This window comes from Pseudophryne corroboree, chromosome 1 (genome assembly GCF_028390025.1).
Source record: "Pseudophryne corroboree isolate aPseCor3 chromosome 1, aPseCor3.hap2, whole genome shotgun sequence".
NCBI lineage: Eukaryota > Metazoa > Chordata > Amphibia > Anura > Myobatrachidae > Pseudophryne > Pseudophryne corroboree.
The window spans coordinates 1,048,378,260-1,048,385,860 of record NC_086444.1 but is presented as its reverse complement, the minus strand read 5'-3'; positions in this window follow the sequence as shown (position 1 = coordinate 1,048,385,860).

Genomic DNA, 7,601 nt, shown 5'->3' with positions numbered 1-7,601 from the left:
CTTTCCTAGGCTGTGCAGGAATATAAGGCAAAATATCAGAATCACCAGCTATAGCTGTGGAGACCAGGTCCGAGAACCCTTCTCCACACAATCCTCAGCCTTCCATATGCCTCTTAAGTCGGCATCATCTGTCCAATGCATATTCTACAGGACACGTCAAACAGAAATCGACATAGCTTTGACTCTAGGACCCAGTATACTCATGTCTCTTTGGGCATGTTTTATATATACATATCTCTTAAGACAGCATCTTTAATATATATATCTCTCTCTCTCTATATATATATATATATATATATATATCTTTATGCATACTAGGGTCTCAATCTCTGCTGATAAGGTACCTGTCCACGCTGCCACAGCGCTATAAACCCATGCCGACACAATCGCCGGTCTGAGTAGTGTACCAAAATGTGCACGCTATCTGCAGGATCCCTGAGAATAGCTGTTACGTCAGGGCTACCTTTTGGGCAAACGTGACACCCTAGGGGAAGATTCCCATCATATCCTGGCCCTAGTGGGGAAAGGATACTGCCTGAGAATTCTTTGTGGGAAACTGCAGTCTCTTGTCTGGAGATTCCCGCTCTTTTTCATCATGAGAGGAGGGAAATTTATCTCAGCTTTCTTCCCCTTAAACATGTGTACCCTTGTGTCAGGGACAGATGAGTCATCAGTGATATGCAAATCATCTTTTATTACCATAATCATATATTGAATACTTTTCTGCCATTTTGGCTGTAACTTTGCATTATCATAGTCGACACTGGAGTCAGACTCCGTGTCGATATCAGTGTCTATTATTTTGGATAGTGAGCCTTGAGAGACTCTAAAGGTCTCTGCGACATAGGGACAGACATGGGTAGATTTCCTGTCTGTTCTCTAATCTTTTGTGCAATAAATTCACCTTAGCACTTAATTACACATATCCAAACAGGTGTCGGCGTTGTCGACGGAGACACCCTCTCACACACATATTTGCTCCATCTCCTCCTTAGGGGAGCCTTTTACCTCAGACATGTCGACACACACGTACCGACACACCACACACTCAGGGAATGCTCATCTGAAGACAGTTCCCCCATAAGGGCCTTTGGAGAGACAGAGAGAGAGTATGCCAGCACACACCCCAGCGCTATTAACCCAGGAATAACACAGTAACTTAATGTTAACCCAGTAGCTGCTGTTTATATTGATTTTTGCGCCTAATTATGTGCCCCCCCTCTCTTTTTACCCTCTTCTACCGTGTAACTGCAGGGGAGAGACTGGGGAGCTTCCTCTCAGCGGTGCTGTGGAGAAAAAACATGGCGCTGGTGAGTGCTGAGGAAGAAGCCCCGCCCCCTCAACGGCGGTCTTCTGTCCCGCTTTCATGTACAATTTTGGCGGGGGCTCATACATATATACAGTGCCCAACTGTATATTATGCAAACTTTTGCCAAAGAGGTCTCTAATTGCTGCCCAGGGCGCGCCCCCCCCCCCCCCCCTGCGCCCTGCACCCTTACAGTGACTGGAGTATGTGGGTGTAGTGTGGGAGCAATGGCGCACAACTGCAGTGCTGTGTGCTACCTCATATGAAGACTGGAGTCTTCCGCCGCCGATTTCGAAGTCTTCTTGCTTCTGTCACCGGCTTCTGTCTTCCGGCTCTGCGAGGGGGACGGCGGCGCGGCTTCGGGATCGGACGACCAAGGGTGCGATCCTGTGTACGATCCCTCTGGAGCTAATGGTGTCCAGTAGCCTAAGAAGCAGGATCTATCTTCAGTGAGTAGGGCTGCTTCTCTCCCCTCAGTCCCACGATGCAGGGAGTCTGTTGCCAGCAGATCTCTCTGAAAATAAAAAACCTAACAAAATACTTTTTTTTAGCAAGCTCAGGAGAGCTCACTAAGTAGCACCCAGCTCGTCCGGGCACAGATTCAAACTGAGGTCTTGAGGAGGGACATAGAGGGAGGAGCCAGAGCACACCTGTATCCAAATTCTTTCTTAAAGTGCCCTGTCTCCTGCGGAGCCCGTCTATTCCCCATGGTCCTTACGGAGTCCCTAGCATCCACTAGGACGTTTAAGTATAATCTATTATTTCTCTCTGTCTCCACTGGCAGTCAGGCTCCTCGCTGCAGCAGCTTCTGGCAGATCCCGGGCAGGGGAGAAGGAGGGAGGGGGAGAAGGGAGCCGCAGCAGCGCAGTGTAATTGGTGGAGGCGCTGCTGCAGCTGTCCCTCTCCTTCACCATAGGCTGTCCTCTGCCGCTGTGAATGCTGGGATGCACTTCCCAGCATTCACAGCAGCGGAGGACAGCCTATGGTGAAGGAGAGGGACAGCTGCAGCAGCGCCTCCACCAGTTACACAGCGCTGCTGTGGCTCCCTCCTCCTTCCCCCCGTGGCCGCTGCGCTCCTTTCCTTGGCGGGCGGCGGTGGCCCGCAGCACACAGCGGCATGTAATGAGTTAGTTTGACTCATTACATGCCGCTGGCTTTGGGCCCCTTGACAGTGGCGGGCCCCAGTGCAAGGCACAGCTTGCACTGGTGGTAGTTCCGCCACTGACCCCGGGTCTGATGATGGGGAATGACTTCCCTCCTCCCTCTTACCTGGCAGCAGCAGCTCTTCTTCTTAGCTTACAGGAGGGTACAAGATAGAAACTGCTCTACGTTGTTAGAAAGGATTGAGAGAACTGAATCATATTTCCTCCACTCATTCTTCAATTACACCATGATTAGAGAACCTAGATATCTTATTATACTGACTTTTAGTAGCGGCTCACAATTGGGTAAGTTGGGAATAAGCCACCTGACTAGCCAAAGGGGATACTTACCTTTCTGAAATTGTCTTATTAGAATCAGACTACTTCATCTACAGTATGTTGAGATTAAGGTGGCTGGTTGTATAGCAGTGCAACCAGGGGTTAAAGTGAGCCGGAACGGGGCGGAACTGCTTTTAGTCAGTTCCACTTGGAAACGGAACGCAGTTCCGCCTCCTCCTGCTCACCTAACCCGATGTGTCCCCGGCGCCGCAGGGAGATGACGGGCGCCCGCTGAGATTGTGTTACAATAGTTTGTGCAGTCTCTGTACAGCTCAGGCCTGGAGATGATGTCAGGAACCCTCCCTTGAAACGGCTGGACACGCCTGCGTTCGCCCCAACACTCCTTAAAAACGGTCGGTTGACTCCCAGAAATGGCCTCTTCCTGTCAATCTTCTTGCGATCGCTGGTGCAATCGCTTTCTTCGTTAGATCTGTCGTTATCCGGCGATCCCTGTCGCTCCGGAGTCCGACGCACCTGCGCATTACGGAGCATACGCATGCGTAGTTCAGACACGATCGCACCGCTGCAAGAAAAGCTAGCGTGCGATCGTGTCTGAATGACCCCATAAATCAAGACCCACTTTGTGAATGAGAGATTGATATGTCATCCCCATATTTATATCTTATAGACTTTTATACTATTTTATTATAATAAGATATTTATGATAATTAACTTAAGTATTTGATGCGAATTGTCACGTTGCCAATTTAGTGCTGTGCTGTTAGGAGTGATTTATGGAATTGGAAAGTATTTTATTTTACATGCAGCTTTTTATTGAGAATTATCCAATATGTATGAGATTTGACCAAAGTGCTTTTCTGTAGTCTGCTTTCATGCATGTGTTATTTGTTACAGCACATGTGACACTTACCATGTTGTAAATCTACTCAATGAGCTCCCGGCGCTATTCAATACAGCGTAGTGGTAAGTCGGAGAATGCACATTCTCCCGGACTAAACAGGGTGTTTTGTTGGGAGAACGGGCATTCTCTGATTTAAGTGCCCAGCGCGATGCTGTTTCCGCCACGCTAAGGGCAGAAATCAGCATTGTGCCGGCACTTTTGTCAGATTTCTGCTCGCATCCCTCCTGTGGTGTGAGAAGAAATTCCGTCGTTGGGTTTCACATGACGCTGTATTTAATACCCGGGAGCTAAATCCCAGCACTATTTAACTGTCATCTAATTGAATCGTGCCCAATGATCTCTTTCAGGTGAGATGGAACACAAAGTTTTGATACTGTAGGTGTACTAGATTCTCAGTTTGGAGACAAATTATTTTAGATGTGAACATTCTGTTATTGGCCCTCATTCTGAGTTGATCGTTAGCTGCCGTTGTTCGCAGCGCGGCAATCAGGCAAAAAATCGGCACTTCTGTGCATGCGTATGGTGAGCAGTGCACACGCGCGACGTACTTTCACAAAAGCCGATGCAGTTTCACACAAGGTCTAGCGACGCTTTTCAGTCGCACTGCTGATCGCTGAGTGATTGACAGGAATGGGGCGTTTCTGGGAGGTAATTGACCATTTTCGGGGAGTGTGCTGAAAAACGCAGGCGTGTCAGATACAAACGCAGGCGTGCCTGGGGAAACGGGGGAGTGGCTGGCCGAACGCTGGGCGTATTTGTGACGTCAAAACAGGAACTAAATAGTCTGAAGTGATCGCAAGCTAGGAGTAGGTCTGCAGCTACTCAGAAACTGCTTGAAAAAATTTAGATGCCGTTCTGCGATCCTTTTGTTCACACTTCTGCTAAGCTAAGATACACTCCCAGAGGGCGGCGGCTTAGCGTTTGCACTGCTGCTAAAGCAGCTAGCGAGCGATCAACTCCGAATGAGGGCCATTGTAAGGTGTGAACACTCAGTTTAAAGCAGGGTGTAATCACTGTTGTAATTAGAGTTTAATATAAAACAACACAATATTGTGTAAAACTAATATAAACACTCAGTACTGTGCAAAGGTGTGAAACATGAGTGCAAGATAAGTCAATGTGGGAACAAAAGATCACTCTAGAGAGGCAAAATCTATTCATGTGCAATACAAAGCCATTCCTGAATGGGGCAGTCAGAGTAATGCGCCCAAATGTAGAAAGATTTCAAGCTGCGGGATGAAAGGTTTAAATAAACTTAAAATGGTAGAGGACGTACATTAAGGGCAGCATTCCTGATACAGCTGAACATTTTTAGCCAGTTAAAACAACATGATTTTTATACATTGTCAAAGTATTTGGGCTTGGTTGTTGGCTATCACTTCTAGACATTTGCCTTTACCACTACACAAATGGATTTTAAACAGGAAAGTGCATTTACAGTATATAAACCAAATATATACAGGTGCAGATCTGATGATCTCCTATTAACAATTGCAGCTCCTAAAAAGTAATTCTGAATTACTTTTCTCTAACGTCATAAGTGGATGCTGGGAACTCCGTAAGGACCATGGGGAATAGCGGCTCCGCAGGAGACTGGGCACAACTAAAGAAAGCTTTAGGACTACCTGGTGTGCACTGGCTCCTCCCTCTATGACCCTCCTCCAGACCTCAGTTAGAATTTTGTGCCCGGCCGAGCTGGATGCACACTAGGGGCTCTCCTGAGCTCTTAGAAATAAAGTAATATTTAGGTTTTTTATTTTCAGTGAGATCTGCTGGCAACAGACTCACTGCTACGAGGGACCTAGGGGAGAGAAGCGAACCTACCTGCTTGCAGCTAGCTTGGGATTCTAGGCTACTGGACACCATTAGCTCCAGAGGGATCGAACACAGGCCCAGCCTCGGTCGTCCGGTCCCGGAGCCGCGCCGCCGTCCCCCTAGCAGAGCCAGAAGCAAGAAGACGTTCCTGGAAATCGGCGGCAGAAGACTTCGGTCTTCATTAAGGTAGCGCACAGCACTGCAGCTGTGCGCCATTGCTCCCCAGGCACACCACATACTCCGGTCACTGATGGGTGCAGGGCGCTGGGGGGGGGGTGCCCTGGGCTGCAATATAAGTACCTTACTTGGCAAATTAACACATAATATAGCCTTTAAGACTATATATGTGTAAAATCCCCTGCCATAACTGTATAAAAAAAGCGGGAGAAGCCCGCCGGAAAAGGGGCAGGGCTATCTCCCTCAGCACACTGGCGCCATTTTCCCTCACAGCTCCGCTGGAAGGATCGCTCCCCAGGCTCTCCCCTGCAGTTCCAGACTACATAGGGTAAAAAAGAGAGGGGGGGCACTATATTTAGGCGCAATCTGTGATATATAAGCAGCTATAAGGGGTAAAATCACTGTGTAGTGTGTATCCCTGTTTTATATAGCGCTCTGGTGTGTGCTGGCATACTCTCTCTCTGTCTCCCCAAAGGGCTTTGTGGGGTCCTGTCCTCAGTCAGAGCATTCCCTGTGTGTGTGCGGTGTGTCGGTACGGCTGTGTCGACATGTTTGATGAGGAGGCTTATGTGGAGGCGGAGCAGGTGCCGATAAATGTGATGTCACCCCCTGCGGGGTCGACACCTGAGTGGATGGATATGTGGAAGGAATTACGCGACAGTGTCAACTCCTCACATAAAAGGTTTGACAACATATCAGATGTGGGACAGCCGGCTTCTCAGCCCGTGCCTGCCCAGACGTCTCAAAAGCCATCAGGGGCTCTAAAACGCCCGCTACCTCAGATGGCAGACACAGATGTCGACACAGATACTGACTCCAGTGTCGACGATGATGAGACTAGTGTACATTCCAATAGAGCCACACGTTACATGATTACGGCAATGAAAAATGTGTTGCACATTTCTGATATTACCCCAGGTACCACAAAAAAGGGTATTATGTTTGGGGAGAAAAAACTACCAGTGGTTTTTCCCCCTTCTGATGAATTAAATGAAGTGTGTGAAGAAGCGTGGGCTTCCCCCGATAAGAAACTAGTAATTTCTAAAAAGTTACTAGTGGTGTACCCTTTCCCGCCAGAGGATAGGTCACGTTGGGAGACATCCCCTAGGGTAGATAAAGCGCTCACACGCCTGTCAAAGAAGGTGGCACTACCGTCTCCGGACACGGCCGCCCTAAAGGAGCCTGCTGATAGGAAGCAGGAGGCTATCCTGAAGTCTGTTTATACACACTCAGGTATTATACTGAGACCAGCTATTGCTTCAGCATGGATGTGCAGTGCTGCAGCTGCGTGGTCAGATTCCCTGTCAGAAAATATTGATACCTTAGACAGGGACACTATATTGCTAACCATAGAGCATATTAAAGACGCAGTCTTATACATGAGAGATGCACAGAGGGATATTTGCCGGCTGGCATCTAAAATAAGTGCAATGTCCATTTCTGCCAGGAGGGGTTTATGGACTCGGCAGTGGACAGGGGATGCAGATTCTAAAAGGCACATGGAAGTTTTGCCTTACAAGGGTGTGGAGTTGTTTGGGGATGGTCTCTCGGACCTAGTTTCCACAGCGACAGCTGGGAAGTCAGCATTTTTACCCCATGTTCCCTCACAGCCAAAGAAAGCACCGTATTATCAGGTACAGTCCTTTCGGCCCCAGAAAGGCAAGCGGGTTAAAGGCGCGTCCTTTCTGCCCAGAGGCAGAGGGAAAAAGCTGCAGCATACGGCCAGTTCCCAGGAACAAAAGCCCTCCCCCGCTTCCTCTAAGTCCACCGCATGACGCTGGGGCTCCACAGGCGGAGCCAGGTACGGTGGGGGCCCGTCTCAAGAACTTCAGCGACCAGTGGGCTCGCTCACGGGTGGATCCCTGGATTCTACAAGTCGTATCTCAGGGGTACAAGCTGGAATTTGAGACGTCTCCCCCTCGCCGTTTCCTCAAATCTGCCTTGCCAACAGCTCCCCCGG